General features: G+C 37.2%; 1 protein-coding gene across 3 annotated transcripts in view; it reads right to left on the bottom strand.

The window, feature by feature from the left end:
• Nucleotides 1-16,088, bottom strand: part of AGTR1 (angiotensin II receptor type 1) — a 45,399-nt gene extending 29,311 nt beyond the window's left edge. For 2 of the 3 annotated variants that reach the window (XM_082625783.1, XM_082625785.1), the window contains exons 1-2: nt 15,885-16,088; nt 6,418-6,502 (exon numbers count right to left, since the gene is read on the bottom strand). The gene's annotated coding sequence lies outside the window, so the exon portion shown is untranslated. The other variant, XM_082625784.1, reaches the window with a different exon arrangement.
• Between the last annotated feature and the right edge of the window lie 8,746 nt (nt 16,089-24,834).

Raw genomic sequence — 24,834 nt, 5'->3', positions numbered from 1 at the left:
GGTAGCCCCAGGAATTATTAAGTTCATCAGTGCATTTGTGTCAGGAGGCAAAGCTTTCACTAAAAATAATCTAATGGCAATGTCGTGCACCACTAACTCTGTTACAGGGAGTTTTATTTTCAGGCCCAGAGACATGGGATTACAGGTCAGTGATAGGCAAAGTGTTTTTGGGGTATACCACAGGTGCCAAACAAGTCATTTGGTTGTCCAGGAGGAACTGACATCAACTGCAGGTTTTTAGTGATAAGAGTTCTAGACGTAGCCCCTGACCATGATGGCTACTGAACCAGTCACTGGGGATTGAATCATGGACCTGACTTCTTTTTAAAATCTCTTGTGTGAAAATATTTCACTGTATTTCAAAGCATTTTCAATATTTAAACCATTTCAGTTTAAAAATTTCATTTGTTCTCCTCTTCTAGCATCCATTCTAAATATGTCTCTAGTCTACCTGTCAGTTTATACCCTTCAATACTGGCTTTTTGGATACTGGCCTATTTGCTGTGCCTCGAATATGCCAGTATAGTGCTGCCTCAGGGCCTTTGCATTTGCTCTGCTCTCTCCATACAGCCATCTTCCTCCAGATGTCCACATAGTTCCTTCCTTCTTACTAAGCAGGCTTTCCCTAAACTCCCTTTACAAACTGCACCCTTCTCCCTCACTGCTTCCATGTTCTATTGCCCTTACTCATGCCATCCAACATATATACTTTACTTGTTTTTCTGTCTACATGCACTAGAACGTAAGTTCTATGAGGGTAGGGATTTTGGTCTGCTTTGCTCACACTTTGTCCTTAATGCTGAAAATAGTGACTGGCATGTAGGTGTCCAATAAAAATACTTATTGAGTGAATAGCAGCAGAATCTGTTGCAAACTGCAGCCCTAAATAGGAATACCTTGTGTTTAATATAACTTTCATTCAGAAGACTTTTGTACTGTCATGACATTCCTTTGATATTCTTATTTTAGAGTCAGAAGAAAGAAACTTTAGGGTCACCCCACACCTGTTCAATAATAAACTTCTAGGTCACAATAGTTGCAAACTGAAATGCCATCAGGATTTAGGCAGTTAGATAAATGCGTGAAGCCCCATTAAGGAGTGATAAATAGTTGAGTTCATGTACTCTTCTACTTAAAGGCATTCAGATTTGAGAAACAAATGTAAACATAGCCGTGTCTGAGGAAGAAAACCTGACTACCTGTGGTTTCAAAGGCCCACTTTGGCTGTTAGTTTGTGGTCAATAGGACCATGAAGACATTTTCTAAGTCATGCTATTTTTTCTACCTCTTTCCAACTATAAACTCAGGCTTGGGTATGTGCCTAATTCCACATCAGGACAGGAATACTCAACTGATCAAATCTAATTACATTTGCTTCCCAACTAAATTGTATATCACCTTCCCCTCTTGTGAGGGAAACGGCCCCTCTTGGGTCCTCAGGATCTGATTATTGCAAACCTAATTGATTTGCAACATTTCATTAATAAAGTTAACTAAAACCAATTATACATATTGAATAAGAGTTTCCTGTGAAATGAATTATTCTATTTAGCTTAAGGGTTCCTTTTTTTTTTTTTTTTTTGCAGTATGCAGGCCTCTCACTGTTGTGGCCTCTCCCGTTGCGGAGCACAGGCTCCGGACGCGCAGGCTCAGTGGCCATGGCTCATGGGCCTAGCCGCTCCGCGGCATGTGGGATCTTCCCGGACCAGGGCACGAACCTGTGTCCCCTGCATTGGCAGGCGGACTCTCAACCACTGCACCACCAGGGAAGCCCCAAGGGTTCTTAATTATTAGAATAAATTGCTGAGAAGGATTGCAGCATTACTTTATCTTGAGATATATATAATATATATATATATATATATATATATATATATGTCAACCAATATGGATTGATGGATGTTTACACCATAGAAACTGATAAAAGAAAAAAAAATTAAATATGAAGGTTAAAGATATCAAAGCATACTCCTAAGAAGACAAAAATCACAAAATAGCTTACACATAGATCTCTTCATTTTAAGATGTCAAATTACGTCTGTTACATTTGTCATATAAAGGAAACTAAAATCAATTTTTAAATTTATTGACATTTATTATTTTATTCATAGTAAATTTTTCCTTCACTTAATTGGTTCATATTGTATTTCTCACTCTTTAATTCAGATGCTATGTGTCTAATTCATTGATCTAATTAAATCAGAATTCTAGCAGAAATCCAGAGGGAGCCTATACTAACTACTTCAAATGCCCCAAGCCAAGCAGATGCATTGTGGGCCAATACTTCTCAGGGCCATTTCCAACATTCCCTATTTGTTCAATTGTGTATAGATAAATATGTTCTATGTAAAATGAAGATGAGCATTCATTAATGGTTTAGAGTTGAATAAAATATGGCCGGGCCATTAGTGTTACAGAATAAACTTCTATATCACATAAGAAGCTATGGTCATCAGTGACTCAAATTTGCATTGCTTTCACACTGCCAAAGTAGGTTGGATTTCCTTCTTTGCATTGTTAAGGGAGATACTGAGTTGTTTTATCCTCCTGCTCTGTACACTGACTGCACTGGAGGGACCAAGAGGCAGCAAAATGCCCATCGTGTTCTTGCTCTTTGGCCTGGAGCATCACTGAGGAGCCGGGGTTCAGACTCTAGGTCAAAAGACAGCCTTACCCACTGCTTGGTTTTATCTGCAGTGGCTTTGTTTGCTTTTTATGGTGGCCCATGCTGTGTGCAGAAGTATCTTGGCTTCGCCTGGATAAGAGGAGAAGCAAGGCTGCTCCTGATTGGATTTTGGACTTGCGGTATGACATTGCTCCTGTTGTCTCACGGATGCCCAGGGAGAGTCCAGTATTTTGTTCCAAATCTGGAAAGATGCCAAAGACCTAGTTCCAGATAACTGGTTACCTTCTGCCAGGTCTGCACTGTACTATTACATTTCTGAGATATCTTAGATCTTCTTAGAATTAAAAAAAAAATGACTCCTATATATCCAAATCATCTCAAGGGTCTTAAAAGGAATTACTAGCTAGTTGGAGGGAGAGGATGACAGCACTTTTGGTACTAGTGAAAAGTTCTTCCTGCCGGCAAAACAGAACCTCTAAATTTAGAGGCTAATTCTCTGAGCTCTTTTAATTGTTAAAAGTATTAATAGTAATCCAATTTAAATTAGAATCTCCTACATAGTTGTATGTTGAGCATATCTAGCTATATTATTTAAACCTAGGAACAATGTTACTGTAGATAAACTTTGTGAATAATAGGTTATTTGGAGTAAAACTGTTATTCTATAAAGAAAGCTATTTTTTGGTTTATTGAAAAAAAAAGCTCAACAAGTGGCTAACCTTTACTCTGCCTTTTTTTCATTGGTAAGACTCTGATTCATATTTAACAGTTCCAAACTGGGTCCAAACTTCTATTATTTACGCTTTCACTGAAAAATGATACTATTAAATCTGTAAAGGGATTATTGGCTGGATATTTATATGCCTTTTTCACAGCTACTTATATAGCTATCTCAAATCCTTGATACTTCAATAACTCAAAGATAAATTTGTTTTTAATTTCTTGCCTTGTGTAACGTACAACCATTAGTCCAGGAACCAAATTTAATTGAACTACTAGGTATAAGTGACTGGAAAGTAATTGAGACTGATGTTAAATAACAGGATCGTATTAGTGGAAAAATCGTGACTAAGAAGTTTAAGAATACACTGTAAAAGGGGGTGATTATATTAATTAAAATGATAAACAAAATATTGTTATCTGCGATACATACAATTTTGAAATCAAAATATTACACATTTCCATAAAAAAGAGAAAAAGAAATAAATGATCTAAGAGTTATTTTGCTTGGCTCTCCAATTGCTGAAAAAACATAAATCAACTTTAGTTAAGTCGGTATAATTGAGACACATCTATCATTGTAGGAAAAATAAAATCTTACAGAATATCAACAATAAAGAAAAAATATTGGCCTTAAAAATGATCCTACATCTTTTCTAGTTTTTCTTACTTGGAGATGTCAATGATTCAGGTAAAAAAGCCAACAGCCATGTATTAGCTCAACATAATTGTGTGTACCACTTTTCACAATTTTTAAGGAAACGAAAACCTCTAACTTTAGAAGAGTACATAAAATATTTAAGTAAAACATTTAATTCCACATATTTTAACAGTCAAATAAATAGGAAAAAGGAAAAGGGGCTTGTGAGAACTAACTATACACCAGATAACTGACAACTGAGGAAACTGGAATTTAAAATATATTTTAAAATTTCCAAATAAGTATAAAAGAGCACAAAACTTTCTTGCCAAGTAGCAGTGGAAGTCCACTGCATTATTAATTGTTTATGATAGTACTGTCTAATAGAACTTTCCATAGTGATGGAAATGTTCTATATCTGTGCTATTCAATACAGTAGCCACTAACTACATGTGTCTGTTGAGAACTTGAAATGTGGCTAGTACAACTGAGGAACTCGGTTTTTAATTTCATTTGTTATAATTAATTTTAATAGCCACATGGGGCAAATGGTTACCAAAGATTTTAAGCCGCTGAACATGTTCTTTATTCTATGTCTGAACCAGGTTTTCCCATTTTTCATAAGTAGATTTCAACCTAAATATTTTTAGTTCAATAAAACAAGCTCTGAAATGCTGTTTACACATTACTTGTTTAAATCAATAAGAGATCAAAGTTCTGTAGTTGTAAGTTGGTGAAAGTTTTAAAGTGACAATACAAAGTTCAGAAGGCCCTTGGAAAATACTTTTTGTATTTCAATATAGTGACCATGGATTGGGATGGGGCCTTGAAGATTCTTTCACAGGAAACCAAAGGCAAAGTTGCTAGTTAGTGGCAGAATTGGTATGGCATTAGTTCTTTAACAAAAAAAAAGTCTTAGAATTAAGTATGTTTTGCTCATTCATTTGAACCTTAAAGGTTTGAAAAAGTTTAAAATTTTACACAATGTTTTTGTTCAGTGTTTTCTTATTTGTAAACAAAATGTCACAGTTATTTGGAAAATTTTGCTACAAATATGGGAATGTTAATCAGAAACCGAGGGGCTTCCAAAATACAGGAGAAGAGAGGATGGTCTAAGAATCATTTCTAGTAGGAGCCCCCCGTATTGCTGTCCCGATTCTTCTGCTCTAAGGCTGATGGGGTGTTACAAAGAGTTCCTTCTGATCCGTACTCTTAGGTGCAAAAGAAAGCTTCCAGTCTTGGTGTCTTCCTAAGTGATTCAATAGATTTTAATGTACGTTTTCCAGAGCTGGATTTTTGCTGAAAACATGCACAGCTCAGCTTCCTAGGTTTAACCACACCTCACAAAAACCCCCCTAAAGATTTCCAGTGGCAGAACTCTGTAGAATGTTACTATTTTGTCTCCAAGATTAAAGCGGTCCTAAATAGTTTCCTAACACCACTGTGGAGTGCCTTCCAGCAAGTGTTTCCTACTTGTCAATCAAAAAGACTAGTCGCCTCTAACATATGTAACCCACCACCTATCTTATCTACCTTCTATTTTGATAAAATGCAATCACAACATATTCAGAAGGGGACAAGCTACTCTTTTCATTCTCCTTGGAGGAACTAGGGAATGTCTCCCCTGTTAATTTGGGAAGCTGAGGGCTTGTTCTTTGAGCTGAATTTACATCAGGAGAAAAAAGTCCTGCTAGCCGGGTACATCCAGGAGTCTTTTTATGAAAAATATCATACAGGCCTATGTGATAGGAGTTGGACCAACAGAGCAGTCTCTAGCTGCCCTCTGAGGTTCTGAGTGTAATGCCCCGCTGCGTGACTCCACAGGACTCATATCTACCAGGGGGTTAACCTGCATGGGAATTAAAGGGTACCTCTATATCCAATTTCAGAGCCCCTTTTCCTATATCTCACTGGAGTAAGGGAGACTTTTGTAAGAATGAGACTCTGAGACATTCGGGTTTTCTGAAGGTGAGCAGGTAGTTTCAAGGTTTATGGTGTTTAGACATATGCCCACCTCTAGAAGTGAGTGCTGGGGCATCACAGAGCCCCAATTCCCCATTTGGTGGCTGATGAGAGCGCACAGTCATTTCCCTCCTGGCCCTACTAAAGCCCTAAGTAGCATGGAACGCACTGCTCTGAGCAATCGCCTATGACCATGAGGAGGTCCTCGCCAAGGGTTTGCACATCTCTCACATGGTTTATCATCAATACATGAATATCTTGGTAATTCTGACACTGTTTATATTGAAAATCATATTAATATATATATTCTTAAGCTGTATATTGGAAGGGATGGGGTAAGACTGGAACTTCATTCTTTTCTGCTTCCTCTGTTTCTGTCACCTGACAATGGCATATGTGGCTTTTTGTGCTACCTTCACTTTTGACACGTTAGATGACAGATACAGCATTATAGGTGTAAGACATTTACCTGGAGGCAGACCTTCTGGGACGGCTTCAGTGACTTATTCAGATAAAACCTCAGCCATTTTAGACCAATTTATTATGTATCAAATCTGGAAAGGAAAAAAAGATTAATGTGATTCACCGAATATGGTCAGATTTTAATTTTCTAATTTATAAAATAAGCATTAACACTACATCTTTTTTTTTTTTACATCTTTATTGGAGTACAATTGCTTTACAATGGTGTGTTAGTTTCTGCTTTATAACAAAGTGAATCAGTTATACATATACATATGTTCCCATATCTCTTCCCTCTTGCGTCTCCCTCACTCCCACCCTCCCTATCCCACCCCTCTAGGAGGTCACAACTCACCTAGCTGATCTCCCTGTGCTATGGGGCTGCTTCCCACTAGCTATCTATTTTACGTTTGGTAGTGTATATATGTCCATGCCACTCTCTCACTTTGTCACAGCTTACCTTCCCCCCTCCCCATATCCTCAAGTCCATTCTCTAGTAGGTCTGTGTCTTTATAAGGAAGAATATGTTCTTGATGTCAACCAGATGGCTTCATTACCTTCAAAAACTTTCATAAGATGTAGTGAGATAAAAAAAACACTACATCTTAAGAAAGTTTTTGAAGGTAATGAAGCCATCTGGTTGACATCAAGAACATATTCTTCCTTATATAGACTTGGGCTCTGCTGAGTGGCTGACCTGGTCCTGTCCCTGCTTATAGTCGACATCTTCCCTCACACCCTTTTACATGAGCACTAGAGAAGGAGAAAAAAACTGTTTCTGGATCAAAAACAGTGCAATCTTCTAAGGCATTTCTGTAGACATAACTATTAAATATAAGAAATATCCTAATAGATTAGATTTTTACTTGTGAATTTACATTTAAACTTTGCTATGATTCTAGAGCTTATGCAAGTGTTATTGTACCATAATTTTGAAAAAGAATCTTTTAAAAAGATGTTCTCAGTTTTAATCTTTCATTGAAGTAATAGATGCATGTGATATAAGCATCAACTTACAGAAACATATAAAACAAAAGTACACGTCTCTTAACTCTGTCTCTCCAGATCCACTTCCCAGAGATACTTACTACTAATTGTTTCTTATGTACCCTTCTAGGACTTTAAAAAATGTATACACATGCATACAAATATGTATATCCATGTTTTTTCATTTTATACATTGTATGTTCTGTGCCTTGCTTCCTTTTTTTTAAACTTAATAATATGCTAGCAGAACTTTCTACATCAATATACATAAATCTAACTCATTCATTTTAATAGCTATATAGTATTCCATTCATTGCACTGAAATATGATAATTTATTTAACCAGCCCCTATTATGGGCTGTAAGGTTGTTTTTTTTTTTTCCAATTTCCCTTTCCGATGCTTAAAATAAAGCCCAATGATCATATTTATACATATGCATTTTTGTACTTATATGATTATATCGGTAGAATAAGTTCCAAATATAATTGTTGATGCAAATTGTTTATACACTCTAAGTTTGTGAAAGATACTTACAAAATGTCCTCTATAAAAGTTACATGAATTTATGATACCAAAAATCTGGCTTGTATCAAATCTTAAATTATTTTCTGTCTGATAAGTGAAAAGTATATATTTGTTTTGGTTTGCATTTTTTTAGTTATGAATGAGGTTGAGCTTCTTTTTGTTTTCTTATTTTTTGTAGTCATTTTTCTACTAGTTTGCCCAGTCATGGCCTTTGCTCATTTTTCCATTGGGTTGTTCATTGTTTCTCATTTTAAAGAGCTCATGTTGAAAATTGGAGTTTTACATGTAATGTGTGGCAAATAGCTTTCCCAAGTTCCTGTTTATCTTTTGACTTTGTTTATGGTGCTTTTTAATATACAACCATTTCAATTTTTTTTAAATGTAGCCAAATTCATCAATATTTTTCATTATAGATTTGGGGATTTTTTTAAGTAGGAAATTTTTTAAAGTTAAAGAGTTATTCAAGAAGACTGTGTAGAGGTTGCTTTTTTTTTTAAACAACAAAGTACACCAGCTTTACTATCACATTGTGATACAGGAGATATAGAAGAATTTTGGCATTAGAAGGATCTATTTTTATCCCAATTTTTTGGTGGTTTTGTTGTTATAGCAAAGATTTTCCCATTAGATGATTCTTCCTATAAAATACCACTCGTGTAAAATCTGTGGATTCTAGTGTACCTTAGGGACAAAAAAAATAGACAGGGCTGACTTGCCAGTATCATTCTCCAGAGGGTTAACAGTAGCGTCTACGATCTGAAATCTAGAGTGAGTTGGAAGGAAAGGAAAAGAAATTCCAAGATAAACAGAAAGTATGAAGTATAATAGAGGTTCATTATAAGAAATTTTGAAAGCACATGCAAAAAAAAAGGGGGAGAAAGAAAAAAGTCACCTTTGAGCTTAGCCTTGATCTTAATAATCCTCACAAGCATTTAAGATTTGTTATATATTTTTCCTAGTGTTTTTTATCTGTTCCGCAAATATGCAGGCATTTAAAAAATATATCAGTGATTTTACTCACAAATCAGTGCTAACATAACTAAACTATTTTCATTAGAATACCAGTGACCCAAGTAAGACCTTAATGGCACCTTGACAAGAATCTATCAAACACATACACACACACAGGCTCTCGCTCGATTTATATTTTATATGTTGCTATATTTACTTGTGATTATCTTTCCTTGTCACTAAATGTTTTAAAATATATTTATATAAAAATATATAATGACTATATAATATTTCATCATATGGCTTAATGTAATGGGAATTTAAAAGAGTAGATTTGTATTTCTCTCAAAAATCCATTCTGTTAACCCAGTAGATCAAACACTAGGACACATTCAGGAAATCATTACGTAGGAATCACATCAGATTCTTTTCCATTCCTGATAAAGTGGCAGTAATTAAATGTGTGAAGGTTAAGTGCTGGAAGACATCATGGTACAGTGTGTTTTATGTGAAGTGACATCATTTGAATGGAAAGAGAATTAGATTATTAAAGCTGGGTTAATGGAACATTCTTGTTCTAGCGGCATCCCACATAATTTAGAAGCATGTAAGATGCATTTGAATTGTATAACAAGAAGAGTTTGGGTCAAAAAGTGAAGAAAAGTGTGTGTGCTAATAAAATTGTAAATGTATGAAGTTTACTAGAAGAAATGCTGTGAGATTTTTTTTCAATTTATTTAGGAAAAAACCTGGTGCAGATTAAATTCAGCCACAGTCACAGATATTTGGGGCTAGTGAGACAAGCAGGACTGTAAAGGATCATAAGAGAATCACTAGTACTTTATCATTTATTAGCACTAAGAAACTCTGCCTGCTAACGTGCAGGATGTCTCCTGGGCACGAGTTCCCTTGCTACTTGGCTTTATGGCATCGCTGGGTTGATTTCGCCCTCAGCCACAACTTACAAGGTAGACGCTGTACTGTTAGCACAGCCGAAAGTTCTAGATCTAAGCAGCAGCTGATGAAATTCTGTCTCCTAAGGATGTCCCTTTATCACGGAGAAAATCATGGCTGCTCAGTCCCGTTGACACACCTCTCCTCTCAAACATGATCACAGGAAGCCCAGACTCACCTCAGTCTTTTGACCAACATCAGTGAGGCCCTGTCAAAGCAACAGACATTTGACCAGATCCAACTGACAGCTCTCAATCTATATGCATTGGGAGGGATCTTTCAGAGACTAAATCATTTGGGGAGTCGCTGGCTTAAAATAAGTCACCCTTGACTGATTAGTAACTATATTCAACTAAAGTTTTGTAAACTATGCCTATAGGTAAATAAGTGTTTATGTTAAAAGCTGAAAGTGATATATAATTTGAGTTGGAAAGATGAACAGTTTATATATGTAGGAAATGACTTGTTCAATTCAAGTACTTTAAAAAAAAAGTTCATCAGAACACAAAATGGTAAGAAAAAAAAGTAAATTTCAGGTAAGTTATGGGAAAATAGATATATCAAACCTTAAGTTTTAAATAATGGGCTGTCATAGTTTTCATATTTATTTTCCAACTAAAGAAGGAATTTCTAGAATTCTTCATTATTGCAGTTAAAGGTAAGATGACAGGCAAATGTTAACCAAAATGGAGGACATCTTGTTTTATTCTATGAGGGAAACAGAACTTGATTTCCAGTTATAACTTTAAATAAATTATCAAATAATTAATTGGCCTTCAAAAGCAGGCAGCCTAGTGTAGAGCAGACAGTGTGGGTGGCTGCTCAGAGCACAGTAATCAACATTTGTGTTTAAATCTTGACTCTACCAGTTACCACATCTGGGTAAGCTACTTATCTCATTATTACTCAGTATCCCAATCTATAAGATGGGGATAAGGCAGTGAGTATTATATAGGGATGTTGTGAGGATTAAATAAAACACAGTATTTAAAGGCTGAATATTGTTTGGCGCATTGTATGTGCTCAATAAATGTTAGCTTTATTAAAATTGTTAGTTTATTAAAAAGCCAAGGAAAGAACCTCTAGGTAATCATTCTGAACAAGCCAGAGGTACCGTCCACTTGTGCTTCTCTAGATTCAGTGTGCATTTGAATCACGTGGGGATCTTGTTAAAATGCAGATTCTAATTCAGTGAGTCTGGGTGGGGTCTGGAAGTGTGCATTTCTAATAAGCTTCCAGGTGATGCCCCTGATGCTAGTCTCTGGACCTGGACACTTGAGGTAATTATGGAAGATTGGTTCTAATTTGTAATAGATGTGGTGGTTCTCAATAGGGGGAAATGGGGAAAGGAGGAAAAAGGGAAGTGTACACAATATGTACAGATTTAAAATGCTCCCCAGGTGACTGTCATATGCTTGCCTTACCTGCTCTCTAAAACCTGAAAAACCACTGATTTGATATTTCAACCTTTTATTCCTTTTCATTTCTCCTTGTCTTATTCTTTTCTCTACCTTGCCCCTGCCATTACAGCTTTAGACTAAAAAAACAGTATTAATACTTAGTCCCTCAATTAGTAAGACTAAAGCATCAATTTTAAGTCATTTTATTGTGTGTAATAGGAAGTGGTTTCTGTCTAACATTTCTCTTCTACAATATAGGGATCTGAAAATGTATTTTATGTTTTCCATAGCTTTAGCCAAAAACAAACAGGCAAGAAAGTGACTTGTGGAGCATTTAGTAACAGAATACAAGGATGCAATTGGGTGTGGTGCATACAATCAAAGGAGTTATAACCCCATGGGGAAAGGAAAGTTGTAGTGGTTATTATGGAAGTGGCTAGAATCAAACAATGTAACCACATTAGACATTCTACCTAGTCTGAAAGGTAGGAGGGAGGAGGGTTGTTTTTAAATGGCTTCCCACCCCAGTGGCATTGAGATGATTAGAGAGACCCATATCTAAATATGTACTTAGCTTGACCAACATCTCTCTAGGGCAAAGACCATTTTTATACTTCCGTGTGGCCTCAGGGCCTAATATCACTCAGATCCATTGAATTCCCTCTAAGTATCTTCTACTACTGTTGATATATTTCGTAGATATAATTCTTCATTTTCCAAGGTAGATAAGAGGAGCTTTGATTAATATAAAATGGGAAATAGCCAAAGAAAACTTAGAGGGGAAATTAGCAATCATTAACTCTCTTTAAAAGTGCAGAACCAAATGTGTATTCTCTAGTATTCTTAGTCTGAAGTTCACTAGTCAAAGTACTTTAATTCATTGATCTAAATGAGATTTTAACACCATTTGAAGAACAAAGCAGCATATATGTATATAAAATGAACGAGAAATCCCATAAAAGTTGACCCAAACTGAATGATTATTAATTCTATGATCTTAAGTTTTAAGGACATCTAGAATTGGGACTTGGAATGTGAAGGCACAATGAGATTATGAAAAATGAAGCATATCTATTTCTTACCCATTTTTCCAACTTGTGTTAGAAAAGTAATTAAATATGAGATTGGCAACACAATTTAAAATATTTCTGAGTATGGGAAGAAAAATCAAACCATAACGGGCAGATTCTAGACACTTATTTTTACTTAAGACATTTAGATGATGCACCTATTTGGGAACCAGACAAACAAAAATAAACTCTTCTAAATTGAGCTATAAAAATGATGTATCAATAGTATAAAGCAGTTGTACAGCATTTACAGTATATAGTGCATTCTTTGTTAGTAAAATATTTTGAAAGAAATTTTGGTTTCATATTCAAGGGAATCTTTTTCCCTCTGTGATCATCTACTATCAAGAGAAAGAATCAAAATCAGATAGAAAAACTTTTAATGTTAATACAACCACAGTTAAGATTCACTTATCATTTTTATGATTGTTATAGATATATATTTCATTTTCTAATTGTCAAATTTGTCATTAACTACCAACTAACAAAACATCTGGCAAATTTATAGCTCTTTAGATATTTTTTTTGCTGTGATTTATTTTAGATGTATTTTAGAGCTTTAATAGGATAATGGTAGTCATTTGCCAAATCATTTGAATAGTACCTTAAATCCCTATAGATACTCCTCGATTTAAGATGGCTTTGTGTATTAAGCCACTGAAAAGTTGAGTCTTAGTAGCTAAAATTCATATCATGATGAAGAATAGAAAATGTAAAGTGATAGCTAAATTAAGGCTGGAAATGGAACAAAGTTTACTTTTGCTTATGGGAGCTTTAGTATACTGTCTTAATAAACACTTATGTAAAAAGAAACACATGTAATCCAATGACTTCAGGCAATTTTGAAAGAGAAAGCTTATAAGCATTTTGAAGAAAATAATAGTACTTTCCAGTGGTGATGAGTTGGAAAGCTGATTTTTCCAATTTGCTAGATAACATGGGAGAAAAGTGTTCCTAACCCAGCCTTGGACACTTTGTCATATTTTGTTGCTCTGGCTCTGTATTTGTTTATTGCCACAGTCTGTCTTCAAGACAGCTTTTTAATTTTCACAACACTTGGATTTACATCAAACTTCTAAATAAGTTTCTTAATTTGCTAGCCCACTTGGGAGAATCTCTGGCGTTGCTCAGTCATGACTGAGCAGGAAAAGGACCAAGTAAACTAGCGAGCTTGGGGCTGAAGAACAGGAGCCTGTGTCAGGCAGCCAAAACATCTAAGTGTGATGGGACTTGATCTTGGTCCCTGTAACAAATTTGAGAGCAAAATACAGCAACTATCAGCTGCATAAAAAGGACAGTGTGGCAGCACAGATAAAACTATGGGAGACGTGCATCACGCATTTTAACTGTGAGTTTCAAACTCCTTCTCAGCTAAGCATTTTACCTGGGCTTTGGGTAAGGAGCAGATTAAACTTTCTTTCACTATTTTCCCTCTAGCATAGGGCAAGCAATTAGTCACAGTAACAACAACAACAGAAATAAGCAGCAGCAGCAGCAGCAAAATCACACCAAATTATATACAGGTACACACACAATTCTTACCCCAAGTAGGAAAAGAAAAAAACAAAGAAGCAAGAAACCTGGACAATTCACAAAGTCACAATTTGAACACTGAAGCAGGGCAAGAGAGTGATAGGAGAGATTGAAGCTCAGAGCTCTTGGGATGTAGAGCATTGCCAAAGCAACAGTGACTGAAAGACACTTTATAAAACTCAAGGTAGACAAGTCTTCCTTTGACATACGTGAAAGAAAAGCAGTTTTCTTCCGAGCTGGATGATGGAGCAGTTGATTCAGTTTAAGATCAAAGAAGAACCGAGCTAGAAATCAAGGCCTCATGATGGGCACAAAGAAGAATGAAGTCGGGGGAAAAAAGGGGGGAAAAAGAGTAGGTAACAGACTTGACACTAACAATCATGAAACTTTAACAAATGTTGAGATCTAGCAACTTGGGGCCACTCCCTGAGCCTTAAGCCAGGTTGTAGGAACTGCCAACTCTAATTTGGGGGGTGGACACTTGGACCTAATGATTTTCCAGAGCAGATAATTTACCAGGAGAGCTATTTAGACAGTTTTGAGGACCACAGACATGGGCTAAAAGGGTAATTATTTTTAGGCTTTTATTTTTTTAAGCAATAACTAGGAAACAAAAGGAATCAAGGAATTTTATCACTGGAGGGAAACTTACAGGCGGGGGCTTGAGGTTCAGAGTTGTGAAATAACTCTAACAGCACATGGCCAGTTAAGTGGGACTCTCCATTCCCAGCTCTCTGTGCTTCCCTGCTCCTGCACTGTCTTCCAAAAGGGTGGTGGATTCCACCACAGCCTGAGCAAAGATTATCCACGTGGTGGGGCCTTTAGAGCTAGGGAAACACTGCAGGGGACAAGGGAAACAGACAGTTTCCTTTTTTTGAGAAGACTTATAAAGGTGTTACTGCTTATGCTAAGGAGAATAAACCTTGGAGACCCAGGATCCTTGAGTGGTAACTACGAAGAGAATCATGTTGGGGATGAGGCACCTTTAAGAGGAGATATAAGTTGCTCAAAAAAGTTATAAAACAGAGCAGCAGGGTGCCAGATTTCCTTCCTGCCTCATTGTTACTTTCTCTTCCAGGAATGATACTAGAAGTAAATGCAGCAGGTCGAAAATGTGATCCCAGGGGAAAGTGAGCACCCAAATGTTCACCAAGAAGAGAGGGCTCCAGAGGGCCACTAGTGAGTGTTTGATTCTTAATGAAGCCATCAGCAAACAAAGATTAGGTACAGAGGCCCCAGATGGGTTCAATAGCCAGGTCTCTAACGGGGGCCCAAAGTCAGGGCAGGAGATGCTTCTGGAGACGAACCATCTGGCACTTTGGAGAGATTGGGCTGGATATTTAAGAGAATTGGAGAATGGGGTGCTAGGTAGAGGGGTGGATGAAGGGAAGGGGCCAGCAAGAGGTTCTGTTCAGTCTTGGAAGCAGAAGAGCTTCTCCTAGAATCCCCCTCAGTTACAAACGTGCCCTGGCCAAAGCTGTGGGGATTGGGGTGTGGAGAAGCCCCGGGTTTTCCCCTCCCCAATTAATTCGATGTGGGCACGGCATGCCGTGCCAAGGACCCACCGATATGGTTTGCAGAGAGGGGTATGGGGGAGGTGAGCTGTGTTGGTGCGAGGCCAGGGAAGGCAGGGGACACTCAACTTCACTTTTAGTAGTGGCACAACTTTTAAATGGACGCCCCGCGGAGTCATACACTCAGGTCACATTTAAAAGACAAGAGTTACCTAAAAGCGTCGGGAAGAAAGTTTACTTGGCTGCATCCCATTTCTGCAGATTCCTTGCTTGTACTCGATAGACTTGTGTCACATCGGAATGAAATTTCTGGGGCATGCGGCAAACAAGCTCAAATTGTTTCTTCCCAACTCAGACGCCTCTCCTCTGATTTGGGGAAGGGCCTCCAGCTCGGGGTGGGCGCCGGTTGGAACTCAGCTCGCTCTCGCCTTCGTCCCCGGGAGCCTCCCGGCACAGCGCCCGCAGTTCACACCTCGGCAGGAAACTGACTACCCTCGCCCCCAGCCCCGAAGCCTGGCGGGGCAGTCCGCGCCACTCACCGCCACTCGGGACGCTGCGCCCACGTCCGGCCGAGCTGGTGGCGCTGGTGCGGGGTGCGCCCTCACTCCCGGGGTCCGCTCGGGTTCCTCCCCATGGATCGCCGCCTCGGGCCGGCAGAGCTGCTAGTCTTGCGTCCGCCCAGGCGCTCTGTCGCCCACTGCCTAGGGCCCTTGGCTGACAGGCGCTGGAATCATTCTCTACGAAGGCAGCTACAAATTTATAGCGAGGGGCGTTGCTGCTTCGAGGGTTCCAGGGGCGAGGCTGTGTTTTGAACTCCCTCCTCCTCCGCCCCGCCCGGGAGACCCTCTCGGCCCAACCCCCTTTCCTCTCCAGATGCTGACGGAAGCGGGATGATGCCACAGTCACCCCAGTGTCACTTATTAGATCTGAGTACCAGGCCCAGAACCCGGCATCGGGGGAGGGAGTGGAGAAATGGAAGAGAGCTGCGGTTGTAGGAGCAGCTATTCACACCGAGATCATTCCTCTATTTTTTTTTTTTTTTTTTTTTTTTACTTGGGAAACTTCTAAGGACTAATTAGGGGACTTCTTTCTCTTCCCTGGGAGTAACTCAAACTTTGACAATACCATTGTGGATCATAGATCCATAGATTAATCTCAGGGTTGTTACAGAGTGAATGGGTGGACATTTATTTCCTCCTATTGGACATGCTCTTGGAGTTACATTTTTTTAATGTAAAAATAGAAAAAGTTAAAAAAACAAAGTATGACCAAATATTTAAGGAAGAATTAATAAAATTCTTTATAAATTCTTCCAAAAAAACAAAGGAGGAAGTATCACTTTCCAACTCACACTATGAAGCCAGTATCATCCTTATTCCAAAACCAGATGAGACGTCAGGAGAAAAGAAAACTACAGATCTTCCATGTGAGTGTAGATAAAAATCCTCAGCAAAATATTAACAAATCAAATCCAGTAACATATTAAAAGGATAATACACTATGACCAAGTGAGATTTATTCAAGTAATGCAAGATTAGTTTACCAAAAATCAATTGATGTAATAATATACCATATTCATAAAGGACAAAAACCACAGGATCATCTTAATAAATCAGAAAAGGATTTGACAAAATCTGACACTTTTTCATGATAAAATCATTCAGCAAACTAGGAATAGAAAGGCACTTCTTCAAACTGTAAAGTCTCTCTATGAAAACTCACTAACATCATACTTAATGTTGAAAGATAATGTTTTTGCATCTAAGATCAGGAAAAAGACAAAGTTATTTGCTTTCCACACATCTGTCAAACATTGTACTAGAGGTTCTAGCTGGGGCACTTGGGCAAGAAAAAGAAATGAAAGGCATCCAGATTAGAAAGGAAGTGAAACTATTTTATGTGCAGATGACATGATCTTATATTTAGAAAATCCTGAGAAATCAATAAAAAGCTATCAGCACTAATAAATGAGTTCAGAAAGTCTTCATGATACAAGAACAGTATACAAAATCAGTTGTATTCCTATACATCAGCAATGAGCAATCCAAAAATGAAAGAAAAAACTGCATTTACCATAGATCAAAAATATTAAAATACTTGGGAATAAATTTAACAAAAGGGTGCAAAACTTGTACTCTGACAACAGAAAACATTGTTGAAAGAAATTAAATTAGACCTAAACAAACGGAATGACATTCCATGTTCATGGATTGGAAGATTTAGTATTGTTAAAATAGCAATAATCTCCAAGTAATATACAGAGCAAACACAATCCATATCAAAATCCCAACAAGCTGCTTTTGAAGAAATTAACAAGGTGATACTAAAATTCATGTGGAAGTGCAAGGGACCCAGAATAGCCAAAACAATCTTGAAAAAGAACAAAGTTGGAAGACTTGCCTCATAGTATCACAGATATTTGGAATCATTTATCACAAGACTTTTTGTAGAAAAGCCAAAAGTAGGTGACAAATTCCAGAGTCTGTGAGTGATATTAGGAAATGCTCCTGTGATTATTATTTAAGAATCAGGAGAGTTTTATATTTTTAAACCTATTTAGTGCTAGAAATCATTAACCATGGTCACACCTGTACTAAATTCCACCTTGATTTTAGAAATGATAATAGTTTTGAAGACTGGAAGTTTGTTACAAAGTCAGCTGTTTTGGGTGAAATTTCTCAAAAGGGTGGGGTTCACTCCCTGGGATGTTAGATCATCAGACACAATCAGATGAGAAGGACAAGTTTCCAAGAAATTAATGGCATCATTATTATTGTGCTGAATCAGCTGAGTAATAGTATGGTTTAAACACCCAACACTTAAGCTGAACCCAGCTTTGCTGCTTGTTAGCCTCATACACAAATTTACCCACCCTCTGATATGGATTTTTTAATATATAGGGTAGTAATGTTCTCTAAACTCTTGTCAGGATTAAGGGAAAGAGTATATATATATATATAAAAGCTTCAGGTACTGTGCCTGGTATGTAGTAAAGTGCTTAATAATTGGCAGTCATTTTTAGTGAGGAACTGGCAGTTTTCCATACTGGTCAGGGGTGTATTGGCCTTTTGACGCTTTGAAAAAAGAGATAAACTTCTTGATATCTTTCTAAAGATTAAATTTGTCTCTGGTATTTAAAATTTGAAATTTTGATATAAATGAAGTCTTCTGATACAGTGGACCAAGGTGTAGGCTTTTTTTTCTCTCTTTCCTCTCTGTATGCGTCACGTGAGGCAGAATCAGAGTGAGCCATCACCATGAAGCTGGAAGTGGGAACACAGAAGGAAAGGGCAGTGGGCTGTTGAAAGGCTAGGTGAGCAAAGGCAGAAGGAGTGCAGAGCCTCACTGCTGCTGAGGCCAGGGCTTGGCTCATGTCGGATTCTAGATCATCTAAGAAAGACTCAACTCTGACTATCAGTCTGGAATAAAAATTTGACAGGACATGCGAAAGAAGTGCAGTGCCCAATAAACATGAAACAAATGTTTAGTCTTCAAAGTAGGAAAAATGAAATTTAAAGCAACAAGGTACAATTTTTCATCTATAAAATCACCAGAGATTAAAGAAAAAAGATAACACTGGAATTCAATTTTTGCAAGGTGGTAGGCAAGTTGGTACTCTCAGAAGCAGAAAAAAGTATATATTTGATACTGTAGGATTGTTGCATACCCTCATCAACCAGGAATTTATTCTAAGTAATAATCATGGATATATGCAAAGCTTTATGTACAAGGATGTTATTTACATTGCTAAGCATGATAGTACATAATTGGAAAAAATCTTAATGTCCCCTAAATAAAGAATTAGTTAAATAAATTATGGCACATCTGGAATAGAACTTAGCCATTGAAAGTGATGCAGAAGGATATTTAGTGATATGGAAAATATTCGTGATATGTAAATTAGTGAAAATCAGCTTATTGAACAATATGTACACTATTATCCAAATTAACTAAAACATACACACACACATACACACACATGTATACACACACATTCACATGCATATGGGTAGAAAAAAAATTAGATGTATATTCACCAAAATGTATACAGTGGTTTCTTCTGAATGAAGAATGTTGGGGCTTCCCTGGTGGAGCAGTGGTTGAGAGTCTGCCTGCCGATTCAGGGGACACAGGTTCTTGCCCTGGTCCGGGAAGATCCCACATGCCGTGGAGCAGCTGGGCCCATGAGCCATGGCCGCTGAGCCTGCGCGTCCGGAGCCTGTGCTCCGCAACGGGAGAGGCCACAACAGTGAGAGGCCCATGTACCTCAAAAAAAAATAATAATAATAATGTAGAATGTAGTGATTATGGATACTTTTAAATTATATTTTATTTTTATGTTTGTCTATATTATCCAAATTTTACATAACAATTAAATCACCATTAAAAAGTTAGCAGAATGAACAAGAAGGCAGGGAACTTAGCACAGGAACTGTTTGGAGATCAAGGAACATCAGGGGGCACCTTTTGTGGACAGTTTTTGCTGACACTAAACTTGAAGTCCCCATGGCTTCAACACTGTGAGTGCACCTATACCTGTACTGTTTTTGAATATATAAAGTAGCATGATTTTATGGGAAGATATGTTAACTAGGAATTCAGAGACCGGAGCCCATTTTCCATTATCTCTAGAGACATCAGTGGAGCTTGGCCAAGACAGCTGACATCTAGATCTTTCCTTAAAATAAAGGTTTTCCAATATCCTGTTTACTAGCTGTGTGAACTTGGGCAAGTTATTTAATCTTCTATCTTTTAGCTTACTTATCAGCAAAATGTGGGTATGAATAGCACTTAATTCATAGTAGATGAAGGTTAAACAAATTAATTAATGTAAAGCAAATAGAACAGTGCCTGGTCTGTAGTTAGTACTCAATACATGTTATCTTTTTTTTTAAAAAAATTAACCCTAATAATTCTACATATGTATAATGTCCAAATATTCAAATACAGTCACTATTCTAAGAAATGCTTTTAATAAGACAGGGATTTATCTTACTCAATATACTTTACCAAAATTGATATCCCTGCTTTAAATAGTTTTACAGGAATATAAAGAGATGAATATGACAACCAAACAACAATTGTCGAGCATTCTTGAGTGGGGCATGTACATCACCTCATTAAGTGTAACTAAGTTTTACAATGCCATGCATTATAATGAGGGTCTATATCTGAGGTGATTTATTTCAGTTGTCCATATAGTATACTGCAGAAACTAATATGTAGAGTGAAAAAACAACTGCTTTACCCCTCTTATTTTCTGTTTTACAAACCTAACTGATTTAAAAAAAAACAGTTCTACACTTCATAGATCATTAATCAAACAGGATTTCTACTTTTTTTTTTTTTTTTTTTTTTTTTTTTTTTTTGCGGTATGCAGGCCTCTCACTGTTGTGGCTTCTCCCGTTGCGGAGCACAGGCTCCGGACGCACAGGCTCAGCGGCCATGGCTCACGGGCCCAGCCGCTCCGCGGCATGTGGGATCCTCCCGGACCCGGGCACGAACCCGTGTCCCCTGCATCGGCAGGCAGACTCTCAACCACTGTGCCACCAGGGAAGCCCTCTACTATTTTTTAATCACCCCATTTATGAAGATGGAGAATGAATATTTGCAAGGTTCTATAACTCACCAGAGCATAAGGATATTATTCAATAGATATTGTCCAATAAGCTGGTGAATGTGATAAAATTTGTAGAGGCTTGGAAGACTCTAAAAGAATAAAATATTCAAAGTATATTTTGCTTTAACTATGAGTTATATATTTTAATATTATTTCAATGCTTATGAGGAAAAAGGAGAAAACTAGTAGGAATAAAGCTATTGTTAACGATAGAAATGAAGTCAGATGTAGTAAATGAAGATGGATCAATTTCATATAGAATTAATTTCACTTTCTAAAAAAAACAAGGTTACTGTATTCACCAATAAAATGTTGATAGATAATAGGAAAGAATGAAACATTTTATTTACCACACAAATATAATTCCCAACTGGAAATTTGTAATATGTGAGTGTTTCAAATCTGTGAACATCATTGTTAATAAACATTGAATAAATACATCATGCTCTATATAGGGACTGATATACTAAGAGTTGTATCAATTTCATAAACACTTAACTTTAAGAGAAGGAAGTTTTATATGGTAAATGCTAAAAAATGGAGGTGCTGAGAAATAAAGTATCTGGGAAGAACAAGGTAGGTATTTAGGATGGCAAAGGGGGTATATTTTGACCCATATAAAGAACTCAGCAGACTTTCAGATTAAAACTTCTAGAAAAATGGGTGACATTTGCAAAATTATGTTTGAATTTAACTGGCTGAGGAAAGATAAGGAGATGAGGTTGTCCCAGTTTTATTTAAATTCCCATTGTCTTCAGAATACAATCCAAATATTTTCCACCATATTTCTTATTTTGGTTCAATTTTGGTGAGTGGTCCCTTCTTTACTGTCAAATAGTTCATTCACACAATCATGCTGGCAGTCCTTTACTCACTACAGAGGTCATGATAACAAGCTGTCCACTTTGGCTGACGCTTCTCTGGCACCCGGCCACCTTGAGAACACCCCTGCTGGCTGAGGGCAGACTCCTGCCCTGCTGATTGAGCTGCGTGATTCCTGGTCCAAGCAGGAGGCTCCTCCCTGATCAGTGAAAGGCATGTCTTTGACAGAGGGGAGATATTTATAGCTGATCTGAGCTCCTTTGGTTAGAGACAACTAATGTATAAAGCTTCTCCTGGCCCATTTAGAATCTTCAGGTTGACCCTGCAGTCCAAATACTTCCTTACACATAAGCAAATTATGTTTAAAAAAGTAAAACTGTATGCACTCACATGCAACCCCTTGATTGCTAACAGCTGTCATCTTGTCAGGATTTCATCTACACTAGTTTTCATGCTGGAGGTATTCACAAAGTAGTCCATATTTGGCTGGCTTGAAAACCACTTATTAGCAAGGTTTGATCAATTGTTTTTTGGGAGATGAAGTGTGACTATTGAAGAAATGCCACTGGTAATCCTATGCATCATTTGGAGTTCAGTGGTGGAGGCGTGGTTGAGTTGAAGAGATCTTCTGAACAGCAAGTTTTTTAAATTAAATGCTGTCTTTTCTAATATATCAGTCAAAAGTTAATTTTATACTAATTCTTATAGGATTACTTTAATTGAAAACAGTTTTTCACATGGCTATTGGTATAATTTTAAATAGACACACTCAGGTTTCTTTGGCTGACTCTGCTTCTAGTCACTTTCTGTTTGGTTTGTATTCCACGATCTTTCTACATGAACTCATGCTGCCAGTTGCTCATTAAATTGTTCTTGCCTGAGTACTTCCTGATCAATTTTATTATTATTTGTTCTTTTCTTTCCCAGTATTGATGTTAACTGCTTGGTAATTTCCTGGATCTCCCCTTTGGCACATCTTAAAGATTAGAATAGTTATTATTATAACTGTTCTCTTGAATCTTTTGCAGCCCATCCATCATTTTCTATTTTCTGCATTGTTTATGACTTGAAGGTTTACAGGATGTAGATACATTATTCATATAAAGCAAATATCTTATTGTGAGGATAATATTCTCAAATATTTCTTAGCAAAGAGATTTATATTTCACTAAAATATACTTCAAACACACTAAAATAAGAAACAATTTAGAGGATAAAATAAGCATTAACAACTAAGTATGGCTTTGTTGGCAAATTGGCTTTTCCTGAATGAACAAAGCATAAAAGTCAAATTTTAAAAATTTATAACTCAACTATGCAAATAAAGTACTATTTTATTCATATTATTTATACATGAGCAACATATGTTGTCTTTTTAAATATTTTTTACTATTTAATTTTTTCAAATATTGCTTATTATTGTAGTGTAGATATAAGCCAGTTTTTGGCCTTGAGTCACAGAAGAGAGACAACTAACTAATCAAATCACCGATAGTGACTACTGAATTAGGCATGGGGACATCAATAAGACACAACCCCTGAATATAAGATGTCCACAATCCAATGAGGTAAGAGTAGCAGGGATGTTTAATATTGTGTTTAAATAAGAGAGGTATGCTCAGATAATAAAAAGAAGGACAGAATTAATTCTGAGAGCCACAAGTTGCCAAAAGTTCCCATCTCAGAGAAGGTATTTGAGCCCTGCCTTGAAAGTTATGGTATTCTAAACAGAGGTCACAACACTATGACAGTGTGCCTTTTCCAATATTGGTTTAAGAGATATGCAGTGGTACTTTGTTTAATTTTGATTTCTTTTGCTGGATTGGAATCCCCCAGCAAGCAGAGACCATGCTGATCTTATTCACTGCTGTGTCCATAGTCTGGCATAACACTTGGGACATAGTATAAGCTCAATGAATATTTGTAGAAGGAATGAATGGAGGTAAAGGCAAGATTGTGAAAGGCCAAGTTCAAGTGTTTGGATTCATCCTGTGAGTGATAAGAGTTACAGGCGTCATTGAGCAGGGATCCCATTTGTTATGTAAGAAGATGAAAAGTGATTCTGATGGAAATGTACAGGATAAATCCAAATGGGACCAGACTGCGAGCTGATTTGAGTTAGAAATTCCAGACAAGAAATGAAGAAAGAGGACTTAAACTAAAGTGATGGATCTGTGAATGGTGGGACAAGCTTCTGAAATGCAGTGGAAAGGATTCATTGACTAGTTGGAAATGAAGGCTGAGAGAGAAATAGAAAGAAAAGGATGAGATTTCTGGGTTGGGAGGCTGGGTAGATGGCAGTGCTATTAACTGAGGTCAGGAATACAAAAAGGGAACATATTTTCAGAGGAAGGGTGAATTTAATTTTGGATGTACTCAGCTTGCTTTCTTGAAGGGCATCCAAGTAAAGCAAGAGCTGGGCTGGGATTTGTAGTTTTGGGAGTCATGAGTATGGAGATGATGCCTGAGGCCATGGAAGGAAATGAGGTTTATGAGAAAGAGTGTGAAGAGAAAAGAGAGGCAAAAAGTAAAGTCGAATCTTGAGGAACACACATCTAAGGGATAGATAGAGGGGGAAGGAGTCAGCAGACAAGACAGTTCACACTGATTCGAACACAAACTGTGAGAGATGCTGTCTTAGGTACTCTGAGTATGTTGTCTTGTGTGATCTTCACAACTCTTGGGGGGCCTTATTGGAGAAGAAGGAGCTTTTCCAGGAAAGGCATTCTGAAACCTTGGCTGGAGGGAGTTTAAGTAGGTAAGTGTGAAGTTTTTCTGTAAAGGGCCAGGTAGTAAATATTTTAGGCTTTTAGGGCTATACTGTCTCTGTGGTAACTACTCAACTCTGCCTCTGAGGCCAAAAAGCAGCCATAGACAAGCAAATAGATGTGGCTATGTTCTAACAAACCTTTATTTATGGATACTGACATTCAAATTTCATGTAATTTTTGTGTGTCAAAAATATTCTTTTTTGACTTTTTTAACCATTTAAAAGTTGGAAAACTAATCTAAGCTCATGGGCTATATTAAAAACAGGGAGTGGGCTG

This window comes from Mesoplodon mirus (genome assembly GCF_964341445.2).
Source record: "Mesoplodon mirus genome assembly, chromosome: 6".
Classification (NCBI taxonomy): domain Eukaryota; kingdom Metazoa; phylum Chordata; class Mammalia; order Artiodactyla; family Ziphiidae; genus Mesoplodon; species Mesoplodon mirus.
This window is presented reverse-complemented; position numbering and strand designations above follow the sequence as displayed.